The sequence below is a fragment of the Natator depressus genome, chromosome 9 (assembly GCF_965152275.1).
Source record: "Natator depressus isolate rNatDep1 chromosome 9, rNatDep2.hap1, whole genome shotgun sequence".
Taxonomy (NCBI): domain Eukaryota; kingdom Metazoa; phylum Chordata; order Testudines; family Cheloniidae; genus Natator; species Natator depressus.
The window spans coordinates 1,324,351-1,352,260 of record NC_134242.1 but is presented as its reverse complement, the minus strand read 5'-3'; the positions used below and the strand labels follow the sequence as shown (position 1 = coordinate 1,352,260).

The window sequence follows — 27,910 nt, the reverse complement described above, 5'->3', positions numbered from 1 at the left end:
CTCAGCTCGAGGTTCCCAGCCCTCCCTTCACCTGGGGGCAGCGCAGGGTCTGCCTGCCACTCAGGGGAGTGTTTGTCTCTCCTGACCCCCCCACACGCACAGCTGAGTCTCACTGTAGCTTCCAGCTGGGAATCATGGAGGGAGCCAGTCATCAGCTGCTGCTGCTTCGCTGGATCAGCCGATTCCCAACACCTCCCCGCTGGTCTGCTCCTTAGGCCAGGGCTTGCTGCTTCCTTGCTCCAGGCCCGCACAGGGGCAGAGGGCCCGGCTGCGGTTTGCTTAGAAAGGCTGGTGTGGCAGCTCCGGCCGCTGTGGGCCCACTGTCTTGCTGAGAAGATCACAGGGCAGCGAGGGACCTGTGCAGCCTGGAAAACCCCTGGCCAGCCGGAGAGAGATGCGGGTCTCTGCCAAAGAGAGGTGACATTTGAGGAGGCAGCATGGAGGGGAATACAGGTGCGGTTGCCCGGAACGGTGCCTCAGCGTTGTGCAGAATCAGGCCCGGGGCAGCGAGCTCCAAGGTGCTCCGGCTCCTGGTATTTCTCAGGAGAGAGTTGGGAGGAGGGTGACTGCAGGGTGGGGGAAGGGAAGAGGGGGAGACAGCTGTTGGGATGCTGCTGCTTCCCGTTTCCCTCTCTCCAGGAGATGTCCTGGGGGCCGGGGGCTGCCATCTCCCCAGGCTGCAGACAGAAAGCAAAGGCCCCTCTGGTCTCTAGCAGGCCGCCTGCACGCCCTGGAGGCGATGTGCTGTGTGCCCCTGCCCGCAGGGAGGAGCTGAGCCGTGTATCATTGTTGCTGAGGGAAACAGCCCGGGCCCGAGGAACAATGGGCTGGTGCTGTTTGGTTTGAGTTAATTACAGAGCGCGCTGCTGGAAGCGAGATGAGCGTCTCTGTCGCGAGGAGGTAATTATGGCATGTGGCAGAATCAGCCCAGACTGAAATAGCCCGGCCCGGGAAGCACAGCACACAGCATCACCGCCGGTCTGCAGGAATTCATTTTCCAAAATGGGGCCTCGCTCAGAGATGGGCCAAACCCCAGCCCTTGGCTCCGGCTGATCAGCCGACCCTGACCCTGGAGGAGAGGGCAGGATTTCTCGTCTGGATGGGAATTTCCTGGCCAAACTCGTCCCTAGCGTTCAGAGAGCGCTGAGGCTGTGTCCCAATGGGATCAGAACGGAGCTAATGGCGCCTGTCTCCTTGGCCCCCCAAAACGAGCCAGGAAGTGGATCTTAGCAGCTCTGATGTATAGGGGCTACTGGGCATGCCCCTCACAGGGCTGCGATGGCAGCCCGCACAGCGGGCGCCTGGCCAGGGGCTGCTCGGGGGTGGCGGGGGGGAGGAGAATTGGGTTTGGGAGAGCGGTGCGAAGGCAGTGGCTCATGTCAGGGTGGGCAGGAGGGAGCAGGACAGGACCAGTGTTCGTGACACAGGTAGGCCTGGGTTTAATCCACAAGCCAGGTAGTGCCAGGCTACGGCCCCTTTCATCACAGGTGGGCCAAGATGCCCTGAGTGTTGAGTATGTCGCCCCCTAACTCTAGCCAGTGGGTCCTTCTGGCACTGTACCTATGAGTTCACCACTGGGGACTGCTACTGGCTTCTGCCCCACACTTGGGACCAGGTCCTCCAAATAGCCCAGTAAATTGGATGCAGAGGGAGGCGAAGGGGGGGGGCAGGGAGCCCTGGGTGCGGCGGGAGGAGTGGGGGGTGGGCTCGGTGTGGCAGGAGGCGGAGGGGGGAGCCCTGGGTGCAGTGGGAGGTGGGGAGGCCCCTGGGTGTGGCGGGAGCCAGAGAGAGGGGGAGCCCTGGGTGTGGCAGGAGGAGGGGGGGCCTGGGTGCAGCAAAAGGTGGGGGGCAGATTATAACAGATCATGCAGATGTTCCTTTGCTGTAGAAGATATTTCAATGATACAGAATGTCCGAGTCTGGGGAGACATTGGGTATGGCAGTGCGCTGCTCTGCCAGCAAAGCCTGCTGCCCTGGGGCAGTACAGCGAGCTGATAAATGCTCTCCAGAGTCTATCCTAGGTGATGGGAAACCAGGTATGTACACGGCCATTATTTTAGGAAGGACATTTGAAGGGTCGATCTCCTTTTTTAAGTTTCATGCTCAAACGTTAATCAGAATCCTTTCCAGTAGCGTTGTCTCTATGTGGCTTTAGCTTAGTGCCTTGCTGTGAGTATTTTTATTGAGGAGCAAAATGCGAGAAGAAAAACAGAACCCTATCGCCAGCGAAACAGCCGGAGGCAGAGATGTGAGGGTCATTCCAGGCACAGAGGGGTATTACGAAGAATTAGCATCCATTGGCAAATGGGCCCTTTCTAAGAGTTCTTATCTTCTTATCGGACAACTAGATTAGTCAAGATCTGGAGTGCCCTGTCCGGTTTGTGTAACAGTCATTTCTGCTCAGCCTTACAGACTATTGGAACTGTAGGTATTATTTACTTCTTGTGTGTTCTTTGTCCTAGAACATTTGTGTGTCTTGGAGAAGGCTGTTCAATGGATATTTATGCCTGTTGTTCCTTGTAGGATCTTTGCAAGTAATGCAATAGGGAGAGAGAGAGCTATTCTGGTACCCAAACTGACACTCTCAAATGTCAGGTCTAATTAGTTTTTTCTTACAAGAAAAAAATGCACCTCACTAAAACCTGCTCTGGCAGAACAATGACATTCAGCAGAGCACGCTGCTCATCTTGGCTTCATGAGAAAATTCCGAGCGCTAAACATAGCCCTAGGAAGATGTAACGAGGCTATCGCTTCAATCCGCTGCAGATGATTGTTCTCCAAGGGAGAGCCTCTTAAGGAGGCTTGTTCCTGCAGGTAGGGTCACTTCTCTTTTGTAATCTGACCTCTTCATCTGCGTCTAAATATACTGTGGGCCAGAGCCTCACCCAGCAGCACTCGTTTGACTTCAGAGGAGTCACACCAGGGATAAATTGGTCCTACAAACACAAGGCCAAATTCATCACCTTCACTCCTGAACATTCATCCTGATCTGCACAACAGCAGCTTATTGGCTAATGGGCGGGGAGGAGGCAGGCTGGGATATGTGTTAGCTTCATTCTCTGTTTAAAATGCCAGCTAAACTCTTATGTGACAGCATTCTTTACCGATCTGATGTTCCTTGCATGGAGTGACTGGGACTGGCCATGTCCCCCAGTGCACCCTGGTCAATGAGTTCTCGGCACCAGTGTGGTTTCCAGGATACACACATTGGAAAAAACAAATTGGTCAAAACAGTGAGAGACAGAACATTTTGGGCATGTCACACTTTCTTTGTCCCCTCCTGCCCTCTTCCCCCGGAATGATCATTCGCTAAATATACATTGAGTCAAAGGTGTAACAAACTCTCTGCTGCCCCAAAATAGCCCAAGGGAAACAAATAAAGGAAGCTAGGAAGGGTTTGTCTGAAGTTGTGGGTTTACAACTGAAGTTAACTGTCGGCTCTGCATCTAACCAAAAGCTTAGATCTCAACAATGGAGCTTTGCGGAGTTCTGGATCTAAATCTAGGGTTTGAAGGGTTCATTTGTGTTTGTTTCTGCTTTCCACAGGCCTTCCAGTGTTTCATGGAGCCATCTATTAAGCTGAAATAAAGCCAGATTCAGGGTTTTATGGTGCTGCTGGAATCTCCTCCCAGTATTTCCATAAATAGCATTAAAAAAGCCTGTGACAACCTACACACCAATATACATATCGAGATATGTGGGTTCCTGTGGATCCTGAATGCCCAGCCTCAGTCTGAATCAAGAGCCAGTGTTGCAACCTTTACTTGTGCGAGTCGTCCTCACTCATGCAAATAGTCCCCCTGAAATTGCTGATGCTGGGGAGGATAAGCATGCGTTAGCAGGTCTGGGTCTTGTGAGCTCCTCGTGGAAGGGCAGGGCACAGAATGTTCTGGAGAGGTTTGCACCATGGCAAATGCACTTATGGTGCTCTAACATAGTCGTAATAGTGAAGGATATAGAAGAGATACCAGAGGGACACACTTTCAGCTGTTGGGTCCCTGCACCGTGACTTGACTATCTGAAACCTTCCACATGCTGTTAGCGTCATGTCCATCAATGCATTTCAGCTCTGAGTTCCACACTCTGCAAAAGGCTGGGAAGTTATTTAGCCAGAGGGCTCTGGCTGGGTCTTCCTGCAGCCTGGTACCACGTGTTTTCATTTACAGAGGTGCAAAGTGGATGCAATGCCATATTTTGATTTGGCAGTGTTTTACCCTCCCTGTGCACAGGAGAACCTGATGACCCACAGTACAAGGCAGCAGAGAATCAGGCCTGTAGCATCTCTGGGGCAGCCTAACAGCCTACCGAAGCAGTGGGATTCTCTAATTCTGGAAATCTGGCTCCATGGAGTGAGGGGGGCCTGCATATAACGAGCTGAGCTTTAACAAGCAGGCAGAGCTGATGGTGCCACCTCTAGTTAAGGCTGCCTAACGTGTTCTATTATAAGAACCTGTTTTCAGTTGCTTATAACTTTGCCAAACTTTAAACTGGGCTGCAATTTTCCTTGCAGGGTGTCTGTTTCAGACTGAATTTTTTGGAAGGTTTTAGCTAAAACATTTCAGCTGTTTCTGAGACAAAATTAGGAAAAAATAGTTTCTTTTACCCCGTTATAAAATTTGGATCACTATTTATTTGTATAGTTTTAGCATCTCAAGGCTTTGGGGTAGGGACTGTATATTTGACAGAGGGGTGTCTGCAGTCAGGGGGGTGCTTTTTGCTGCCCTTGTGAAAATCCACCCAGATTTGGCTGAGTTATATGCCTCTGGAAAATCCCCCATTTGCCTATGCTCTGTTAGAGCTTGTTACAAGACAGGCAGCTAAAATCTTGGAAAATTTTGTCTGCAACGAGCATGCTCCATCCCCAGAGAGTGCACTGAGCATGCTCCCAGCCCAGGTGTCTTAGGCCACCCCACCTCCAAGCCCCCAGCTCTCTGCTCTCCCCCACAGGCTGCCAAGAGCCAGCAAGTCCCTCTAGGTTCTCCAGGCTTCCCCCTCCGTCACCCTGGGCCCACAGACCATGTGTGAGGGGCAGAATCCCACCTTCTGCCCCACCCCCATCACATTGCGCCCCAAGGGGGACTTAGCCTCCCTGGCCCACTGGCAAGAGGCCTCACCCGGAGCTGCCCAGGGCTTGGCAGAGGTGCCCGGGCTGAGGGGAGGCTGGGCAGAGGAGAGGCTGAGCAGGACTGGGCTGGGAGCCAGCAGGAGCCCAGGAGTTCTCGCCCAAGCGCTGCCACTGGCCAGCATCAGTAATCCTGTGCCCCTCACACCCCGTTACTGAGCACGGCCGACCTGGCGATCCGGGAAGTCACTCCGTACGATGTGTGGCTTCCGGCTGATGACTTGGAAGGCCTCAATGTGGGCTCCACCATTCGCTGGCAGGGGCTGGAGCATGTCTCTCCCAGAACAGGGACAGCGGAGGGTCATTAACCTAGACGTTAGGAAGCCTGGGGTAGGAAAAGGAAAGAGATGGGCATGCTTTTGTCGCCGTGGAGTCTGGTTTAAAGGGGGGACCAGCCCAGGTCACAGAAGGCACGGCTAGCTGAGCTCGAAAGGCTCCATGATTCTGAAGAGAAGCCAGGAGCTCCGGGGAAGGATTCTGGACTCTGTCCAAGCCCCCAAAACTCTCCAGGGTGGTGAGAAACCTGAGGCAGCGAGATGCATACAGGTGCGCTGCTTATTTTGTATCGCTACATGCATCGCTCATGGAGAGACAAGCGCAATGGTGTTTCAGAATCCTGTGCAAAATCTGTCCATGCATCTGTTAGCTTCACTATTGCGACCCCAGAGGAGGTGACCTGTATGCCAGGAGGACTCTCACCTTTGGTGGGAATCTGGAGAACATGCGGGCGCCGTTTGGAGGCTGAGGGGGGCAGCACTAGTTTCAGGGCCTAGGCATTTGTGCTGCAGAGTCCTCGCTGTCAAGAGGGGTGCGACACAAGGTCTGCACCTGGAGTGTGTGCGAGGGGCCCCATGCCCGGGGCAATGCACAACTCTGCTCAGCCCCAGCAAGCTAAGGGTCGGATCCCCTCTCGGCAGTCGGGCAAGTGTGTAATAGGGGGAGCTTGACCAGATCTGCGACAGCCTCGTCCCCCCACCTTGGGAGGCAGACAAGTATCATTCCCCCATTTTACAGATGGGCTAACAGAGGCTGCCCGAGGTCATATCAGGCAGGACCAGGTCTCTAATGTGGCAGAGTCAAGACTCAGCCCTCTTCCCGTCAGAGTTAATGTGCCAAATCGATGATGTGTGTTTGGCTCGGATCTCTGGAGTCATCAGGCCACAGGAACCATAATTCAGGCACTTCCCAATTTTTGAGTGCTTGACTTTTGCCTTTTTAACATTCTTTTAATGTTGGGGTGGAGAGGTAATTTTTGAGGCAATTTCTAATATAATTTCCCTTGGCCATGAAGGAAGCTCTGTGGAAGTGCAAAGTCTGCCGCTCCTTAAAGAGGGGTGCCACATGCATGCTGTCAGGGGCTCCGGCACAGTCCCTGGGTTGCTAGCAAGAGGAGTATTTCATGAGCGCATCAATATTTCATGACCGTCTCTCTGCAGCTCCTGCATTCTGCCTGCTGCACTGCCTTCCTTCCTTGCGACCCCTGGACTGGCTGGGGCGACCCCTGGACTGGCTGGGGCGCCCCCCTGGACTGGCTGGGGCGCCCCGCTGCTCTGGGGAAGGTGGGCAGCAGACAAGCACTAGAACAGATAGGGGGGTTGCGTGCCTTAAAAACACAGGGCAATTTCATTTCATACCTACATCGGCGAACAGAGCCCTACTCCCATGGAAAGCTCCATTTAAGGATCATCTGAAGCCTCAGTCAAACCTGAATTCTGCTGAAATATTTAAGTGAACATGAGTTGCTTCAGTTGCGAGCTTTCCTTTTAGAGACCGAGGGGAAGACTCAAAGGGTGAATTAGTTCATTTTGGTGCATTTAGACCTAAGACATGATCTGGAAATGCCCGCTATAAATCTTGTGGGCAGTGTTGTGGTAGCCATGTCGGTCCGAGGATATTGGAGAGACAAAGTGGGGGAGAGAATAGCTTTTATTGGACCAACTTCTGTTGGTGAGAGAGACGAGCTTCTGAGTCACCCTCAGGTCTCTCTCTCAGGTCAGACAGACATTGGTCCAACACAAGGTATGACCTCACCCACCTTGTTTCTGATGCCAATGGTAACAGCTCTTCCCCTACCTAAACATGGCTGTAATTGCCTAGAAATGCACCAGGCCTGGCAGGCAAGAGGAGGAGAACTCTGCCTACCCCATTTTTATACTGGATAGTGACGGCGCAGGGAGCTGGAGGTCTCATTTGTTATTGGGTGTAAAGCGATCTGAGGGCCTTGGACACGATCTTCTATCCAAGGCCCTGCTCCTGCGTTGTGACCGGTCTGGGCGGACTCAGTCATTGAAAGCAGTAGGGCTCCAAGCGATGCCGAAGTCCGCTCGAGTGAATCGCGGTGGAGGAGTGGGGCCTTAATGCAAACCGTGATTATTGTAGCTGAAATTACGGATTTTGCTGGAAGAGCATTCAACTCTACATCTCCAGGCAGTGGCTGGCCAGTTCTCTCCCATTGGCAACGCTTTCATTGACCCAAGAGAAGAAACGTGCGAAAGGCCGGAGTAGTCACAGACACATACCCAGAATGCCGCTCTACCGCACAGGGTGTCTTTGCCTGGCCCTCTGACTTTAAGGTTGATCGTTGGCTGTGGCCACGGAGCCTAGTAATGGTAGGTGTTATTGATGCTTGCGGTGTTGCATCCATTGCTTCTGTTACATCCCTTTGGGGAAATTTCTCAAGCAAAAAAATATAATATATGGAGATGGCACACTGATAAAAATAACCCTGACATCTCTCTCCATCTGTTCCAGGGTTATTGTCCTACCAATCCGTGGTCCCTGAAGTGTCATCTGGCTGAGTGAGCACGCAGCTGTCCTTCTGCAAAGCACCATGAGGTACGTTGTCATTTCATAGCCCTTTCTGCTGCAGTCCTTTACCCCCTCTCAGGTTGAGCAGGCCAGGGCTGGTATGTGGATGGACCTGGGAGGACCTCAGAGGACACGGGGCTGGTGCCAAGGTCCGGCTCTTCCTGTGTCAGTGCAGACCCATCCCCCCCAGCCTGGTGGTAGAGGTCCCCCCGTCGGCAGATGCTAGTTTTCAGATGAAGATGTAAATCTGAGAATCTGGCCAGCTTGTGGGCTTTAAGGATTCTGTGGTGGCTGTGTCAGAGTGTGAGCCTGGAGCCATGTCGCTCCCGCCTGAGCTAAACCTGGGGAGGGGGATATGGAAAGGGCCACCTTGTTCCATCTGGAGCAGGGCTGGGAGTGAATCATAGGCCTGGCTCCCTTCCCTCCATGGAGGCCTTCTGTGTCCCCTACCCCCTGGCTGCAGCTGCCACCAGGCTCCTGCCTATAAAGGGTGCGGGGGTGGGAAGCTCCTCAGTGCAAAATGGAAAAGTCACTAATGCCCCAGATTGGGGGATGGAGGGTGGACTTCCCTCTGTCCTCCCACTTAGGGCCTCCCCAATCCTCATCCCCTCCCCCATGTTCTCCTGGAGTTTATTCAGGGTTCCAGAAGTGCCGGGGAAGTGGCTGACCGTCACCCCTTCATCCAGAAAAGTGGAGATCCATGTGCAGAGTCCCCTTCCCGCAGGGACCGTGCTCCCAGACTTAGGCTAGGACCAAAGCCTAAGCGGTGATGAGACCGGCACAGTACGGGAGTGTTGCGAGGTCTCATTTGTTGCTGGGTGTAAAGTGATCTGTGGGCCTTGGACGCAACCTGCTATCTAAGGCCCTGCTCCTGTGTTGTGACCGGCCTGGGCAGACTGTCGTTTAAAGCAGCAGGTCTCATTTCTAATAGTCCTCCTAGATTATCAACCCGTTCCCTGTCAGTTCACTGAACAACGGGGGTTCCAATGCCCTTTCGCAGGATCTTGAAATAGAAAAGAGGAAACAAACTTGTTCTGTGGTTAATAGAAAGGCAAGGCTGGAGCATTTGAATCAGTGCCTGTCTTGTTACCATCAGAAGTGTCATCGCATGCACAGGTCTAAGACTGGCTGCAACGTGCATGACTGCTCAGGGGAAGCCCCCGGGCTCCATAAATAACTGGCTCACGGACTGTTTCAATGTTACACCAGTGGCTGGCCAACAAAGGGAGGGAGCTACTAAAGAGTTCTAAGATGGGGTGTTCATCCTAAGTTGTTAAAGGATGTAATTCAGGACGGGATACTCACAGCAACAAGCCAGCTTTTCTGCCCTTATCCTTGGACTCTGCTTGCCAGTCTGAGTGACAGGGCACAAGCAAATATTGCCACATGAAAGGTGCTGCTTTGAAGAGGTTTGTTAACTATTTTCTTTAGTTTCTGACCAACTGGGTTTCTTCACTCCTCACCCACAAGCTTCACTTGAGTTTCTCGTTAGAATTAATTCAAAGTTCAGATTTCATCTGATTTCATGCTGAACCCTCACAAAACGGAGAGTGTTGTATGACTTTGATCCCAAACCAAAAACCCTCTTGAGTTGGCTTGAAACTGAGTTTGTTCAAAGCTCCCAGAGAGGATTGCAGACTGTTGGGTCAGAGATGGACCCAAGTTGCAAAACTTGAATCTGGATTTTGAATCCCCCCAAATTGGGGTGTTTGGGTCCCAGGGTTTTGTTCAGCCCATTAGGGGTTATCTGCCAAATTGACGTCTCAATCCAGGTTCAAATTTAGGGGTGGTGTGATTCAGGCCCATCTCTAATTTTTATGAACCTGGTTTGATTTTGGCACGAACACCAATCACAGAAAGCTGTCTTGCCAACAACTAAAGTACCCAGGAAACTTTGGAGAGTCCTCTGTAATGCCATAAACAGCAATAATTCTCATGCAGATAGAGTTATTCTTTCACTCTCTAAGGAATGTTATTATCTGAAAAAGTGCAAATGCAGCGAAATTGCCCAATTAAGTAGTTTGGTAATTGTCGAAAAGAAGAACTTGTTTTCTTTGGATTGCAACACAAAATTGCGTAATGTGACTTGCAGCATATTCTACTCTGCAGTGTTTCAGGCGGAGGCTTTGGAGCAACTTAAAATTCAGGCTGTAAAAAGAAAAATAATTCTGAGACTTATGGACAGTTGGGGGATAATATCTGTAAGAAACATACAACAATAAAAATCAAAATCAGAGCTTGGCTGCACACTGATGTGCTGTGCCCATATTACTTCCATGGATATTCTCAGAACAGCAAGCATGAAAACCATAGAACCCAGCATACAAGAATTATATTAGAAAAAAAACAGAGGCAGTTTGCATACTAATGCACACAGGACTGAATGCTGAAGCCTTTATGATCTTGTTTGAAGGGAGTTTTGCTGGAGTAAAGGGGTAAAGATTTGGCCGACAGTACAGTTACTTTTGCCAAACTGTGTGCGTGTGAGTGGAACCAGGTGTGTCTCGCGCCGTTGTGCGTGTGTGAGGTACGGCAGTGGCACAGACCCCATTTCACTGTTTCTGAGTCTTATTTCCAGCTGCAATGTCTCAAGTTCTGAAAAATAGTCTCCTTTGCTCGGAGGGGAGGGAAGTCGTCACAATTATGGCACATATAGTAAAAGCTGACCTGTCCCCTTGCGAAGGGGATCACTCACCGCAGGTGCTGCTCAGCGGTCAGGCAGGTTCTCTTGTTTCCTGGCACCTCCTGTTGATAGCCACTCTGCTCCTGAAGTGATCTGCCCCTTCCATGACTCACCCTTAGGTCTGCCCCTTTCAGGGTATATAAAAAGTCTAGCAACAGGGAAGCCCTCTGAGTTAGACAAGGAGTCTCCAGGTCTGGCACCTGGGTTGAGTCTCAGGATCGTCTGTCCTCAGGGCCTTCTCTGCCTTAGACTCTCTAGATCAGGGGGTGGCTTCTGCCTTTGACCCCTCCAAGGGGTTGGTAGGGGAACCCAGGCCCACCCTCTCTGCCGGGCTACAGTCTAGGGCCCAGTGTAAGTAGCTAAGTCCTGCTCCACTCAAGGGCTATACTGCTGCCTCCCTATATCACTTCCTACCGGACCCCTCTTTCCCAGTGGGTAAAGGCATCAGGCATCAGATACTGGCCTCACAGATAAAGTCTCAGACTCGCAAGTCTCTTCCCTTTGAATCTGGCAACATCGCTGCAGCCAGGTGCTGGAGCTCCTTCCCTGTCACGCCGAGTGCAGGGCGCTTCTCTTCCGCTGCTTGTGCCTGCCTGAGCTGGTTGCTCCTCCTCGGAGCTCCTCCTCTAGGGCACGATGCTGTGCAGGTGCGGCAGCGCGGGGCTGCCGGGGCCCAGAGCAGTTCACTCAACCCTGGGGCGGGGTTTGTACGCCCTCTCACATCTCCCTTTTATACTGATTCAGAAGAATTGAGTCATGGGGAATTAAAACCGGTACTAAGGAATGTGTCCTCCAGGAGCAGGGCGTCGGGCTGTGCCGCTCTGAGAGTTAGCTGCTGTAGCGGGAGGGAAGGCTGGTCTTGTGGTTCAGAGATGGGGCTGGGACTCAGGAGACCTGTTTCCAGCTCCTGGCTCTGCTACAGACGCCTTGTGTGACCTTGGGCAAATCACTTTATGTCTGGTCTTGATCCTGTGCCCATTGAAGTCAATGGTGAAGCTCCCATTGACTTGAATGGTGCAGAAGCAAGTACCCTGAGCCTTTGTTCCCTATCTGTAAAATGGGGCTAATAATAACTCAGGCCCTGAATAGGTTACGGTGGGTCTGAGGGCAGTAATGTTTAACTGACTGCACCTGGAGGGAGAGCCAGGATCAACTGATGGTGAAGCCCCCCTGGCAGAGCAGGCTGCTTAGTCTGAGGAGAGGGTACTTATAGCAGAAGGGAGACGAGTACTAAACGGGGCTTTCGCTGTGCGCGAGCTGCTGGGGCCATCCTGTCCGATTCCTTATCAGGGCTGCAGGCAATTGACAGTGGTGAGTCTGACCACAGACATGATATTCTTAATGTGATGTTACTGCTAACAGCCCAAGGGGTGCAGCTGGATGTCACCAGAGTAATAGCGGGACCCTGGCACATGCCGGGATAGCAGACGATGCCCTGGCAGACAAACAGGCAAGAAGTGCAATTAATCACGAGCAGGTTGACCGAGGGATCCCCTGTAGCAAATTAAACACCTAATAAAAAATGAGCTAAGGAAGGAATGGCGAGACCTGTGGGCCAGCAAAATGGAGGGGAAAAAATTCCGAGACGTATGCCCAGGAGTTGAAAATGTTGCTGAAATCCAAGGCCTGGAGAGGAAGAGCGAAGTGGCTCTAATTGGAATTCTAGCAAGGCATTGTGGGTTAAATAGTAATTTATTTCTAATGAACAAACATAAAGATGGATTGTGCGTAGCTTGTGAAGTCCAGGAAATGGTAGATCATCTCCTCTGGGATGGTAAAGACTGTACCAGTGACAGGAGGTGTTTGTTTAGACAGAAAACTCAGAGGCCTTAAAGTAACAATTTTCCTTGCAGCATCTATAAAGAATACAAGGAAAATGGGGCCCAGTAAAAAAAAGGGCTTCTGCAATTCTTTAGGACTATCTGGAGAGTAGCGAGGCTCTAAGTCCTGGACAGGTCACAAAGTCTGGGCATGGGGGCCTTCCCAAGAAGAAGAGGGAGCTACAGGGAGGGAGTCTGCAGTCCCTTTCTGCTGATTATAAGGTCCCGGGCGTGGAACACGGTGTAGAGGGTGGGCCTGGGTTCCCCAACCAGCCACTGGCAAAGTGGCATGAGCCCAGAGTCAGGGACCAGAGACCTGACCCAAGGTCCTGGAATGATTTGTTGGGGTTTTGTTTGTGGACCTTTGCTAGCCTGAAAAGGGCAGACCTAAATATTGACCTGGCTGGAGGGCTGAGTTACAGAAGAGGGACTACTGGAGTGACTGTCCGCAGGGGTGCCAGAGTGAAAGACTGCTGCTATGCCACGCCTGGCCATGAGGAGGTGCTCCTGCAGTCAGTGAACCCCATTACACAGACCTATGTAATGGGGGGACAAATGAATTAATGCTTGTGATGTGCTCAGCTGCTATGATGATGGGGGGCCATATAAACACACGGGGAGGGAGCTACTCCCCTCCCAGTTAATGGCTACACGCTAACTTCAGTGGGAGCAGAGGGATCAGGCCCAGTCTGACCCACACTAAGCAACTGGCTGATTGATGCCAATAATAACAGTCATCTTCTGATGAGCAGATTTGATTAGGTGCAGCACCTAGCACAATGAGGCCTGATCCCGTCTAAGTCCTTTAAGTGCTACAGCGGCACTGCTCCCAGTAACCCTACAGCCAGACTAGCCATTCGCGCCTCACCCATCAGGCCCTGGCTGAGCACTGCAGGGGTCCAGAAGGAATTCTTCCCTTCTATATGGGCCAGGTGCACTATGGGGCTTTCCCCCTTCCTCTGAGGTACTAAGGATTATCCTCTGCAAGAGGCAAGGTGCTGGGCTTGACGAGCCATTGGGCAGATCTGATTCGGCAGCTGTGACTGCCTAAGTTGTTGGTGTCCCTCCCCGCCCCCCAAAGAGATGTTTATTGAAAATCTGAAGGCAGCTCTAACAGGACCACGTACAAGCAATCCCAGGTGTAATGGAGTCCTATTCCCCCTTCTCATGAGGGTGGATGGAAGAGTCCACACCAGCACTCAGCATCCTGCGCAACGATCTGCACCATTTCCCCCCCAAATGTAGCCCAGTTTTTAATGATACACACTCTCAAATGTTGTCAGCGTCCCTTTAATGTGGGAATAACTCCCTGTAAGCGAGACTGGCACACTTTAATTAGATGTTATTGAGAGAGAGAGAGAGAGAGAGAGAGAGAGTGTCTGGGCTCCGGGTGGATTTTTTTTATTAGGCTCTCAGTAGTTCAGACTTACAGTGAGTATAACACACTAATGCATCAAACCACTGAGCTCTCCAGTGTTTCGAGTCAATACGATTCCAGCTCATCAGAAAGCAATTCCACTAATTGAAAATATATATATATTTCTTTCAGCTAGGCACTGTGACAGTGCCTATGGTTAGCAATTGGTATATATCAGATACTTTCTGCCATCCACTTTGTCTGGAGTACGGCACCTTAGCCAACTGAAAAAAGGCTCCTGTAAAAGACACAGAAAACATATTTCCGATTTCAGTAAAGAAGTTGATGATCTCCTGACTGAGATGGTGGAGATTTCTGGTGGATTTCCGAGTGCGTCCCTTTAACCAATAGTGATCTGATCAGAAGTAGAAGATACAAACTCCTAACTGCATCAGTGATTTCCTGTTGTGTGGTTTAGGGCTCCAGTCATTAATGAGCTATGTTCACCTGTATGTGTAACTGACACAGGAATTGCCTCACCCGGCTCCCCTGGGTGGATTAGAACATAGAAGCATGTAACTCCGTAGGGTTCCCCTGCCCGAAGGGAGACCGGCTCTAGCACCTAGTAGCTGGAAAGGGAGAAGATAGGGGGAAGAGGTAGAAATGGAGTGACTGATTGAAGAATGGCAGTGATTCAAGAATGTGAGAAAATGATCTGTCGGCAAAGATGAGTATAGCATAAGATTTGCCCTTGGGAAGGTCAAATTTACTGAGCTGGCACTTACTATATGTGGCAGATAACCCAAGATCTGGAGCGTATCAGCATTACAAGAGTAATCAGGCATGTACAGTGTGTCCTCTCTTCCTATCTTATTTCTTTAACCTATTTATATTGCATGGAAACCCAGTTCTTGATGTAAATTTCTCCTCTTCCCTCTTAAAGGACCCCACAGCTTTTCAGTGTCTTTATTTAAAAAAATATTTTTTCCTGGGAATGTAGTGCTGGTGAAAGGTGCTGGATTGGCAACTCTGGGCACTGAAATTCTCTGCTTATACCCAGCAAGGGTACAGATGGGTACTGGCAATGCCAGCTTCTTCCCCCCAGCCCGCCAGTGTGCCTCACTGCTGTTCTGAAAAGACAGTCCACCCACACCTGGGCCTGTCTGGGTATGTCTCTGCTATAGAGTTAACTTAGGTGAGCGGCACCGGGTCTGAGTGCCTGGGTTAGCCTAAGTGTAAGGGGACTGTTGCCCCCTTACTAACGTTCAGTGGGGGCGTTTTAGTTGCTAGCTCCCAGTACTAAAAGGGGGAAGGGTCGATGGGGAATCAGGACCCAGGACTGACAGCCCCCAGGAACAATAGGGAGAGGCCAATGCTCCAGGTCAGCCTGAATGACAGGGCAGGCAGGCTAATCAGGGAGTCAGGAGGCCAGGGAGGTCCCGTTCTCTGTGTGAGCTGGATTTGCCTGGGTTGGACAGAGTGGGGCCGAGCTAAGGAGAAAGCAGGGACCCGACCTCAGCTGGGGAGCAGAGCTGGGCCAGATCCAGAGAGAGCAGACCCTGTCCTGGGAGCAGAGCTGCAGCCCCAAAGCCAGAGGCGCAGCCCAGAGAGAGCAGACTTGCCCTGGGAGCAGAGCTGCAGCAACCAGAGCCAAGGGGCCAGAGCAGCAGCCCAGGGAGCAGGTCAGGGCTGGGAGCAGAGTCTCAGAAGCAGCCGGCAGATCAGACCTGTCCTGGGAGCGGAGCTGCAGCAGCCAGAGCCAGAGGGGCCAAGAAGCACCCCAGGGAGCTGGAGGCAGAGCAGCAGCCGTGCAGAGACCGAGTGGTGCAGCTGGGGCTGGAGCCGTCCGGAGCTGGGTGCGGTGAGCAGCTGGGGAGACCGAGGGGGACCCTGGGCAGCGGGCCCAGCACAGGGAGACGCCTCAGCCAAGGGGCTCTGCAGGCCAGGCTTGGATCGTAACCCCGACAGGGCGGGGGCGACACCGGGAAGAAGGGTCCTGCCACTAAGAGCCTGAGAGCGTGTGGCCACGACCAGAGCAAGTGTCCGACCCGCAGCATCCCTGCAGCACGGCCAGGGCCGGAGAAGGGGCCTGGGACTTACAAGGAGCAGGCTGTGAACTGCCCGGACGTTCCAGAGACACAGTTTGTGATGTTCCCTGCCACAGAGCGGGGTGATGTGTTTCCTTTAACCTTTCCCATTTTCCCTTATTCTTTTTAAAATAAATTGTTAATTAAATATCTTGCATTTGCTTTAACTTGTATGTAATGGTCAGTGGGTCAGAGACGTGCCCAGGACAGAGAGAGTACCCCAGAGTGGGGACACCCTAGCCCCTGTCCTAGGTGACCACAGCAGGGTTGGGGGTCGAGCCCCCCAGGAATCCTGGGCCCAGCCTTGTTGGGGTTATGAGGACTCTGCCAGACAGGAGAGTGGAAGGGGAGCCCTCAAGGGCAGGGAGGCCGCTGGGTAAAGGAAGTGGGAGCGAGGACTCAGATCCTTTCGCTAGCCCACTTCACCGGGGTAGTGCAGAAGCCAGGAAAGTTCCCCACAACAGCGGGACTATCCCCTGCTTACATAAGCCAGGGATGAGCAGCCCCACTGCTAAGTTCTGCCCATGTTACTGTGTCCCCACTGGGGCTGCGCTCACTGGTGTGAGTTGTGAGGACTTCTGGGGGCACGTCCCCTGGTTCTTTGCATGTTTCTTGGTGTACAGGTAGGAACTGAAGAGAAACAGTCAAATGAAAGCCTTCTAGACAGTCAGTGGGGCCACTGGCCAATTAAGGTGCTAAAGGAGCACTCAAGGAAGACTAGGCCATTGCAGAGAAGTTAATTGAATTCTCTGCATCTGTCTTTACTGCAGAGGATGTGAGGGACATTCCCAAACCTGAGCTATTCTTTTTAGGTGACAAATCTGAGGAACTGCCCCAGATTGTGATGTCAAAAGGGGCATGTAGCAGGGTGCTGCTAGAGAGGCCTTAATCAGCTCCTGCCCCAATCAGGGAGACATGGATTGGGGCTGGGTAGATAGCCTGATGCTTGCCTGGTAACTGACCACACCTGCCAGCCTTCTTAGCAGGAGCTATAAGGCTGGGAGGAGTGTGGGGTGTGGGATGACTGACCGACCGCTCACTCATAGGGAGGTGGGAGGCTAGTTTGTTGCTAGCCAGGCCTGTGGTAGGCCAAGCTGTTGTAAAAGGCCTGTATATAGTTGGAAACTGGTGGTGGGGGCTTGATCACAAATAAAGAGCACAGGTGTTGCACCAGCCTGAAGTGTCCCGGAGTCTCTGAGAAGAGGGGGAGAAGGGCCGAACCGGAGGGGCACAGCATGCACCCCATTACAGAGAGGTTTGGAATAAATTAAACTGTAATAAGTCACCAGGACCAGATGGTTTTCACCCAAGAGTTCTGAAGGAACTGAAATATAAAACTGCAGAACAACTAACTGTGGTGTGTAACCTATCATTTAAGCCAGCCTCTGTATTGTATGGCTGGAGAGTAGCTAAGACGATGCCAATTTTTGAAAAAGGCTCCAGAGGCGACACTGGTAATCACAGACCAGTAAGCCTAATTTCAGTACCAGGCAAACTGGTTGAAACAATATCTTTGTTTATCTTTGAAAACTCATGGCGATCGGGGGAAGTCCCAGAAGATTGGAAAAAGGCTAATGTAGTGCCCATCTTTAAAAAAGGGAAGAAGGAGGATCCTGGGAACTACAGGCCGGTCAGCCTCCCCTCAGTCCCTGGAAAAATCATGGAGCATGTCCTCAAGGAATCAATTCTGAAGCACTTAGACGAGAGGAAAGTGATCAGGAACAGTCAGCATGGATTCATTAAGGGAAAGTCATGCCTGACTAATCTAATTGCCTTCTATGATGAGATAACTGGTTCTGTGGATGAAGGGAAAGCAGTGGACGTGTTATTCCTCGACTTTAGGAAAGCTTTTGACACGGTCTCCCACAGTATTCTTATCAGCAAGTTAAAGAAGTATGGGCTGGATGGATGCACTACAAGGTGGGTAGAAAGTTGGCTAGATTGTTGGGCTCAACGGGTAGTGATCAGTGGCTCCATGTCTAGTTGGCAGCCGGTATCTAGCGGAGTGCCCCAAGGGTCGGTCCTGGGGCCGGTTTTGTTCAATATCTTCATTAATGATCTGGAGGATGGTGTGGATTGCACCCTCAGCAAGTTTACGGATGACACTAAACTGGGAGGAGAGGTAGATACGCTGGAGGGCAGGGATAGGATACAGAAGGACCTAGACAAATTGGAGGATTGGGCCAAAAGAAATCTGATGAGGTTCAACAAGGATAAGTGCAGGGTCCTGCACTTAGGACGGAAGAATCCCATGCACCGCTACAGACTAGGGACCGAATGGCTCGGCAGCAGTTCTGCAGAGAAGGACCTAGGGGTTACAGTGGACGAGAAACTGGATATGAGTCAGCAGTGTGCCCTTGTTGCCAAGAAGGCCAATGGCATTTTGGGGTGTATAAGTAGGGGCATTGCCAGCAGATCGAGGGACGTGATCGTTCCCCTCTATTGGACATTGGTGAGGCCTCATCTGGAGTACTGTGTCCAGGTTTGGGCCCCACACTACAAGAAGGATGTGGAGAAATTGGAGAGAGTCCAGCGAAGGGCAACAAAAATGATTAGGGGTCTGGAACACATGACTTATGAGCAGAGGCTGAGGGAACTGGGATTGTTTAGTCTACGGAAGAGAAGAATGAGGGGGGATTTGATAGCTGCTTTTAACTACCTGAAAGGTGGATCCAAAGAGGATGGATCTAGACTATTCTCAGTGATAGCAGATGACAGGACAAGGAGTAACGGTCTCAAGTTGCAGTGGGGGAGGTTTAGGTTGGATATTAGGAAAAACTTTTTCACTAGGAGGGTGGTGAAACACTGGAATGAGTTACCTAGGGAGGTGGTGGAATCCCCTTCCTTGGAAGTTTTTAAGGTCAGGCTTGACAAAGCCCTGGCTGGGATGATTTAGTTGGGATTGGTCCTGCTCTGGGCAGGGGGTTGGACTAGATGGCCTCCAGAGGTCCCTTCCAACTCTGTTATTCTATGATTCTATAGTAAAGAACAGAATTATCATAAGAAGGGCCATACTGGGTCAGACTAAAGGTCCATCTAGCCCAGTGTCCTGTCTTCCAACAGTGGCCAATGCCAGGTGCCCCAGAGGGAATGAACAGAACAGGTAATTATCTAGTAATCCATCCCCTGTCGACCATTCCCAGCTTCTGACAAACAGAGACTAGGGACATCATCCCTGCCCATCCTGGCTAATAGCCACTGATGAACCTATCCTCTGTGAATTTATCTAGTTCTTTTTTGAACCCTGTTATAGTCTTGGCCTTCACAACATCCCCTGGAAAGGAGTTCCACAGGTGGACTGTGCGGTGTGTGAAGAAACACTTCCTTTTGTTTGTTTTAAACCTGCTGCCTGTTAATTTCATTGGGTGACCCCTGGTTCATGTGTTATGAGAAGGAGTAAATAACACTTCCATATTGACTTTCTCCACACCAGTCACCATTTTATAGACCTCGATCATATCCCCCCTCAGTCCTATCTTCTCCAAGCTGAAGAGTCCCAGTCTTATTAATCTCTCCTCAAAGGGCAGCTGTTCCAAACCCTTAATCATTTTTGTTGCTCTTTTCTGAACCTTTTTCAATATGTATATCTTTTTTGAGATGGGGCGACCATATCTGCCTGCAGTATTCAAGGTGTGGGCATACTGTGGATTTATCTAGAGGCAACATGATATTTTCTGTCTTATTTTCTATCCCTTTCTTAATGAGTCCCAACATTCTGTTTGCTTTTTTGACTGCCCCTGCACATTGAGTGGATGTTTTCAGAGAACTATCCACAACAACTCCAGATCTTTCTTGAGTGGTAACAGCTAACTTAGACCCCATCATTTGATATGTATAGTTGGGATCATGTTTTCCAATGTGCATTACTTTGCATCAGACACATAGATGAACACTGTTGTCATAAAGGGAAATCATGCCTCATTGATCTCTCAGAATTCTTTGAGAGGATCAACAAACATGTGGACAAGGGTGATCCAGTGGATATAATGCACTTGGACTGTCAGAAAGCCTTTGACAAGGTCCCTCACTAAAGGCTCTTAAGCAAAGTAAGCTGTCATGGGACAAGAGCAAAGATCTTCTCATGGATCGGTAACTGGTTAAAAGACAGGAAATGAAGGGTAGGAATAAATGGTCAGTTTTCAGAATGGAGAGAGGTAAATAGTGGTGTCCCCCAGGGGTCTGTACTGGGCCCAGTCCTATTCAACATATTCATAAATGATCTGGGAAAGGGGTAAAACAGTGAGGTGGCAACATTTGCAGATGATGCAAAATTACACAGGATAGTTAAGTCAATAGCAGACTTTGGAGAGTTACAAAGGGATCTCTCAAAACTGGATGAGTGGGCAACAAAATGGGAGATGAAATTCCGTGTTGATACATGCAAAGTAATGCAGTCCCAACTATACATCCAAAATTACAGGTTTTAAACTAGCTGTTCCCACTCAAGTAAGAGACCTTGGCGTCATTGTGGGGAGTTCTCTGAACACATCTGCTGAGTGTGCCGCTGCAATCACAAAGTCGAACGGACTGTGAGGAACCGTTAGGAAAGGGACAGATAATAAGACAGAAAATATCCTGGTGCCTCTCGATGAATCCCTGGCACACCCACTCCTGGAACACGGCGTGCAGTTCTGGTCGCCCCATCTCAGAAAAGATAGATTAGAACTGGAAAAAGTACAAAGAAGGTCAACAGAAATGAGTAGGGGTCATGGAACAGCTTCTGTTTGCAGAGAGACGAATCAGACTGGGACTTCTCAGCTTGGAGAAGAGACAGCTAAGGGGGGATGTGATTGAGGTCTATAAAATCATGACTGGGGTGGAGACCGTGAATCAGAAAGTGTTATTTACCCCTTCATATAACACAAGAACCAGGGGTCACCCAATGTTTTACATCTGCTGCTTATTAATTTCAAACATAAGGAAGTACTTCACACAACATCCAATCAACCTGTGGAACTCATTGCCAGGGGACGTTGTGAGGGCCAAAAGTATAACTGGGTTCAATAAAAAATCAGGTAAGCTCCTGGAGGACAGGCCCATCAATGACTATTAGCCAAGATGGACCGGGATGCAACCCCCCGCTCTGGGTGTCCCTAAACCTCTGACTGCCAGAAGCTGGGAGTGGACGACAGGGGATGGATCACTTGATACTTGCCCTGTTCTGTTAATTCCCTCTGAAGCATCTGGCACTGGCCACTGTTGGATGGCTCTCCAGGCTATCAGCCCTGGAGTGGTTTAGCCTGTGTCCTCACTGCAAAGTGGGCAAGTGACCACCGCAAGTGGAAGTAGCCCCCAGGCTTCAGCCTGCAGCCTGGGAGGGCCCAGCTGGCCCGGGTGTAAAGCCCTGCACTCCGGAGGTGAGAGAGGTTTGTGTGTGGCTGGGAACCGGGCTAGGGACAAGCCCTGAGTAAGAGCCCGGGTTCACCCTGCAGGAGGCCATACCCCGAGGTGCACTAGTCACTGTTGAGCTCCTAGTAATTGCTGGTACATTTCAGTGTAATGTTGCCGTGGCGTTCGCGTGAGAGTAATGCCTGTTACGCGGTATTGGAAAGATTTGATGGAAATCCCAGAATGTGGATTTTTAATGCAGACACTTATCTCCTGAGGCCTTGACTGGGGCTGCCTACTCTTTTCACCAGGCCACCCCCGAGCTATCTGAGGGTACGGCTTCTCTTTAGTACTGGTCTGGGGACCCAGAGCGCCGTTGTTAATCACCAAGGCCAGCCCCTAGTCCCCTCGTTTCCTGAGTAATGACCTGTGTGGCAGCTCCCATTTCAACTGTCTGTTATCACAGAGCTGCTTGCTGGCCCAGGTCTGGGCTGGTATAAATGGTGCTGTGCTGTGGGGGCTTTTAGTGAGTGTCCCTACCAATTCTTCCAGCTTCTGAGGACTGAAGACGCAACTGGATTCTTAGAAAAAGCCTCTGGGGAGAGAATGGGAATGGTCACATGTGCTGCGGTTATTGTTGCTTGTCCCCATTGTTTTGATTTCATTGGGTCCCTACATTTAGGGGGGGGCTGAGACCCCCTAAGGCACAGCCTTCCCAGAATGGAGATGGCTCTACTGTCCCTTCACTCTTGCATGTGGATTTTGTCAGCTCTGCACGTCGGTCCCGACACTATTGCCCTTACCTGTCGCTTGGCTTGCGCCGGACGGGGAAGGCATTCAGCAGGGCAGTACGGCATGCAGCTAGCGCAAAGCCCCTTTGTATGTCCCTGTTCTTAAGGATAACAGTATCAGCGTGTGTGGGATCACACGGCTGCATCAGCCCTGAGACTCCGTCAGGGATATAAATCAGAGCTTGATGAGAGATCATGCATTTATTTGCCGGTGTAGGGCCAAATTCACCTTCCTGATATGCATGGGCAACTAGAATGGGAGCTGCACTCACGTATCGGAGGCAGAATTTGGTTCGTGGTGTCTTTCCTGTGATAAAGGAAATGCTAGTGGCACAATAAACGAGAGATGCTTTTAAGAGCTCACTTAGGGTTGCCAGTTTTCTAATCGCACAAAACCGAATGCTTCTGCTCTGCCCCCTGGCCCAAGGCCCTGCCCATACGCCATCCCTTCTCTGAGGCCCTGCCCCCACTCACTCCATCCCCCTCCCTCCGTCACTCGCTCTCCTCCTCCCTCCCTCATTTTCACCAGGCTAGGACAGGGGGTTGGGGTGCGGGCTCTGGGTTGGGGTCGGGGATGAGAGGATTGGGGTGCAGGAGGAGGCTCTGGGCAAGGGTAGGGGATTGGGGTGTGAGATGCGGGCTCTGGGAGGGAGTTAGGATGTGGGAGAGGGCTCACGGCTGGGGCAGGGGGTTGGGGTGCGGGCTCCAGCTGAGGGTGCGGGCTCTGGGTTGGGGCCGGGGATGAGAGGATTGGGGTGCAGGAGGAGGCTCTGGGCTAGGATATAGGGGATTGGGGTGTGAGATAGGATGTGGGAGAGGGCTCACGGCTGGGGCAGGGGGTTGGGGTGTAGGAGGGGGTGCGGGCTTCAGGAGGGAGTTTGGATGCGGAGGGGGCTCAGGACTGGGGCAGGCGGTTAGGATGTGAGAGGGGGTTTGGGTTCTGGGAGGGTGTCTGGGTGTGGGAGGGGGCTCGGGGATGGGGTTGGGGTGTGGGAGGGGGCGCGGGGTGCAGGCTCCAGGCGGCACTTACCTCAGGCAGCTCTCAGAAGCAGCGACATGTCCCTCCTCTGGCTCCTAGGTAGAGGGGCCAGGTGGCTTTGCGCGCTGCCTCCACCTGCAGGCACCGCCCCCGCAGCTCCCATTGGCTACGGTTCCTGGCCAATGGGAGTGGTGGAGTCGGCACTCCGGGTGGGGGCAGCGCATGGAGCATCCGTGGCTGCCCCTACACCTAGGAGCCGGACCTGCCGGCTGCTTCTGGGAGCTGCACAGAGCCAAGGGAAGCAGGGAGCCTGCCTTAGCCCCGCTGCATTACCAACCGGACTTTCAACAGCCTGGTCAGCGATGCTGACTGGAGCCACCAGCGTCCCTTTTTGACCGGGTGTTCCAGTCGAAAACTGGACATGTGGCAACCCTAAGCTCAGTTTGCTGGGTGTGTTGCTTTCTAATCACTTTACATACAGATAATTAAAAATCAACTTGAGCAGTTATTCTGCAGGTAAAACTGGACATGGAGGGGAGTGAAATTCCCTGGGCCAAATTCAAGATCTGGTGTAATGACACCCACTTTATTATTTTTTTTTTCTTGCATTGCGGTAGCTGCTATCGGCCCCAGTCATAGGGCAGGACCTCACTGTGCTGGGCACTGTACAAATACAGAACAAAGCTACAGTCTAGGGCCAGGCCTATCCTAGAAACTTCTGCTGGGATAGCAATGTTGGTTTACGGGTGTGATTTTTTTTTCTGGTGATGTTTCTGTACTGGCAAAAGTCCTCATGTAGAGACAGTTATAACAGATAACAATACTTTGGCTACTACAAAATGCAGGAAGTTTTTGGAGAGTGTTGGGGACAACTTCCTGGTGCAAGTTCTGGAGGAACCAACTAGGGGCTGCTGCTCACAGACAGGGAAGAATTGGTAGGGGAAGTAGAAGTGGGTGGCAACCTGGGCAGCAGTGACCATGAGATGGTCGAGTTCAGGATCCTGACAAAAGGAAGAAAGGAAAGCAGCAGAATACAGACCCTGGACTTCAGAAAAGCAGACTTTGACTCCCTTAGGGAACTGATGGGAAGAATCCCCTGGGAGGCTAATATGAGGGGGAAAGGAGTCCAGGAGAGCTGGCTGTATTTTAAAGACATCTCATTGAGGGTGCAGGAACAAATCATCCCGATGTGCAAAAAAAATAGTAAATATGGCAGGCGACCAGCTTGGCTTAACAGAGAAATATTCGGTGAGCTTCAACCCAAAAAAGAAGCTTACAAGAAGTGGAAACTTGGACAGATGACTAGGGAGGAGTATGAAAATATTGCTCAAGCATGCAGGGGTGTAATCAGGAAGGCCAAAGCACAATTGGAGTTGCAGCTAGCAAGGGATGTGAAGGGGAACAAGAAGAGTTTTTAAAGATATGTTAACAACAAGAAGAAGGTCAGGGACAGTGTGGGCCCCTTACTGAATGAGGGAGGCAACCTAGTGACAGAGGATGTGGAAAAAGCTGAAGTACTCACTGTCTTTTTTTTGCCTCGGCCTTCACAGACCAGGGCAGCTCCCAGACTGCTGCACTGGGCAGCACAGCGTGGGGAGGAGGTGAGCAGCCCTCAGTGGTGAAAGAACAGGTTAAGGACTATTTAGAAAAGCTGGACATGCACAAGTCCATGGATCCAGATCTAATGCATGCGAGGGTGCTGAGGGAATTGGCTAATGTGATTGCAGAGCCATTGGCCATTATCTCTGTAAACTCTTGGCAATTGGGGGAGGTCCTGGATGGTTGGAAAAAGGCAAATATAGTCCTCATCTTTAAAAAAGGGAAGAAGGAGAATCCAGGGAACTACAGACCGGTGAGCCTCACCTCAGTCCCTAGAAAAATCATGGAGCAGGTCCTCAACGAATCCATTTTGAAGAACTTGGAGGGGAGGAAGGTGATCAGGAACAGTCAACATGGATTCACCAAGAGCAAGTCATGCCTGACCAACCTGATTGCCTTCTATGATGAGATAACTGACTCAGTGGATATGGGGAAAGTGGTGGATGTGATATACCTTGACTTTAGCAACGCTTTTGATATGGTCTCCCACAGTATTCTTGCCAGCAAGTTAAAGAAGTATGGGCTGGATGAATGGACTATAAGGTGGATAGAAAGCTGGCTAGATCATCGCACTCAATTGGTAGTGATCAATGGCTCCATGTCTAGTTGGCAGCCGGTATCAAGCGGAGTGCCCCAAGGGTCGGTCCTGGGGCCGGTTTTGTTCAATAACTTCTTCATTAATGATCTGGATGATGGGATTGCACCTTCAGCAAGTTCGTGGATGACACTAAGATGGGGGGGGGAAGGTAGATACTCTGGAGGGTAAGGATAGGCTCTAGAGTGACCTAGATTAATTAGAGGATTGGGCCAAAGGAAATCTGATGAGGTTCAACAAGGACAAGTGTAGAGTCCTGCACTTAGAAAGGAAGAATCCCATGAACAGCTACAGGCTGGGGACCGACTGGCTAAGCAGCAGTTCTGCAGAAAAGGACCTAGGGGTTACAGTGGACGAGAAGCTGGATATGAGTCAGCAGTGTGCCCTTGTTGCCAAGAAGGCTAACGGCATATTGGGCTGCATTAGTAGGAACATTGCCAGCAAATCGAGGGATGTGATCATTCCCCTCTATTTGGTACTGGTGAGGCCTCATCTGGAGTACTGTGTCCAGTTTTGGGCCCCACAGTACAAGAAGGATGTGGACAAATTGGAGAGAGTCCAGCGGAGGGCAACGAAAATGATTAGTGGGCTGGGGCACATGACTTACGAGGAGAGGCTGGGGGAACTGGGCTTATTTAGTCTGCAGAAGAGAAGAGTGAGGGGGGATTTGATAGCAGCCTTCAGCTACCTGAAAGGGGGTTCCAAAGAGGATGGAGCGTGGCTGTTCTCAGTAGTGGCAGATGACAGAACAAGGAGTAATGGTCTCAAGTTGCAGTGCGGGAGGTTTAGGTTGGATATTAGGAAACACTATTTCACTAGGAGGGTGGTGAAGCACTGGAATGGGTTACCTAGGGAGGTGGTGGAATCTCCTTCCTCAGAGGTTTTTAAGGCCCAGCTTCACAAAGCCCTGGCTGGGATGGTTTATTTGGTGTCGGTCCTGCTTTGAGCAGGGGGTGGGACTAGATACCTCCTGAGGTCTCTTCCAACCCTAATCTATGATTCTATGATACAGCTTATGTTGCTTCAGTAATTGGTATCCACTAGAGCAGCAAAAGCACTCTTTGCTGGTATAAGCGCTCTCTCCACTCGGGAGGTGTGCAGGTGTAGCTACACCAGTCACTCTTTCTGGCAGAGACTATGGCAAGCAAGCTCTGATTCTGTCCCATATCCTTCCTGTAGTTGGTACAATTGATAAGGATACAAACAGTCCCATTGGCAACACCCTACACTCCACCAGGGACAGGACTGGCTGAGTCACAGGCCAGCCTGTTAGGCCCAGACTCATCTGTGCAAATCCAGAGACTCCGTGCTCTGAGCAGAGTCTGCCATCTGCAAGCAGATTCCCAACTGTCAGGTTATTGACACCTTCTTCTTTTTTCAAAAATGGGGAAGGGTGCTGAATTTTAAAAGTCCCCAGCAGATATTGGTCTTCAGGTGCCCTTCGGACTTATAGCATCTGACGTTTCTGGGGTTTTCTGGTGGGAAGGGCAGTGGAGGAAGCTAACAATTCCTGCTAAAAAATTATTTGAACTCTTAGCTGGTAGGTGCTTCAGATGTGGCTTGTTAATAGAGCGGCTTGGAAATTTCTGATGCAACAGGGTTTTGTTGGATTGTGAAATGTGAAACCTCCCATGAAAGTAGGGTCGGGTTGCCAGCAGTCCTTTGTTACAAGGGACGTCTCTTCTCTTTCATCTCTGTACTACAAGATCGGGAATTACTGAGTGCTCCTAAAAACAGCAAGAAATACCCCTGCGAATGTACTTGAGTCCTGCTTAGTGATCGTAAATAATAATGGTGATGATGATGATATCAGGAGGAGTGGTGAGCATTCACGTGAGCATTGACTGCCTCAGCCCTTGGAGCATGAAGGCACAATCCGTCTGATATCCTCAAGTTCACATGCCAATTTCCTTAATCTGTGTCCCTTACTAGGAGATACAAGCTGCTTGGCTGAGCAAACGTGGTCACAAGTAGCCAGCACCCATCAGATGCACCAGTAAAAAATGGGGCAAGTGGAATTCCATCAGACTCGGTGTAGAGACAAAACGGTGGGGTTTTTACTTTGTTTCACAACCCAAGACCAAGCCAGAACGAGAGACCGGTTGTGGGGCTGCTCGCCGAGGTAAGTGCTGCATGGCGTGAGTAAGGGCTGTGGGTGGAGCTGAGATTTCAGAAACATTGTGTTTTATACCCTGTCTGATTAAACTAAAACGAGAGGAGTGTGAGCCTGGTCCTGCACGGTTCTGGGAGCCCCCTGCTGCCGGTGACGTCACTGGGCGACGAAGGTGTTCAGCCTCTCTTGGGAAGGGCTCTGCGCCTCGCCGGGCCAAGCGCTGGGATCGCAATTTGTCCCAAATGTGTCAGAATAAAACTTGTTGAGTGGGCAGCCCAGAGCTTATCAGCCCCCGATCACGCTCCGCAGGAACCGCCATCGCTGTCTGCTTCAGCCTGAGGAGCTGCGGACTGTAGCCCCACCCCCCTTCGTGAGGGGCAGTGCCCCAAGAGAAGAGACACCCTGGTGCACCCCGCGGGGTCCCTCGTCCCTGCACTGGTCGGGAGGCAACACCCCCGCCCCCCCAGTCACCCTGGCAACCCTCTCCCTCAAATAATGGGAGAAGAGACAGCAGCCAATTAGCGGGCAGGAGACAGGCAGGCTGGCTGCAAGCAGTCTCTGACCCTGGGCAGAGCCAGGGGCAGAGGGGAGAGGGACACACACACATTACCTCCCCCCCCCAGCGTTT

At 51.3% G+C, this 27,910-nt stretch overlaps 1 long non-coding RNA gene across 1 annotated transcript; it reads left to right on the top strand.

Moving 5' to 3' along the window:
• The first annotated feature begins 120 nt into the window (after positions 1-120).
• On the top strand, positions 121-27,257 carry LOC141993740 (uncharacterized). Its single transcript, XR_012640935.1, has 3 exons — positions 121-453; positions 7,874-7,957; positions 27,102-27,257. It is a non-coding gene; the product is annotated as an uncharacterized LOC141993740 (long non-coding RNA).
• Positions 27,258-27,910: the final 653 nt, after the last annotated feature.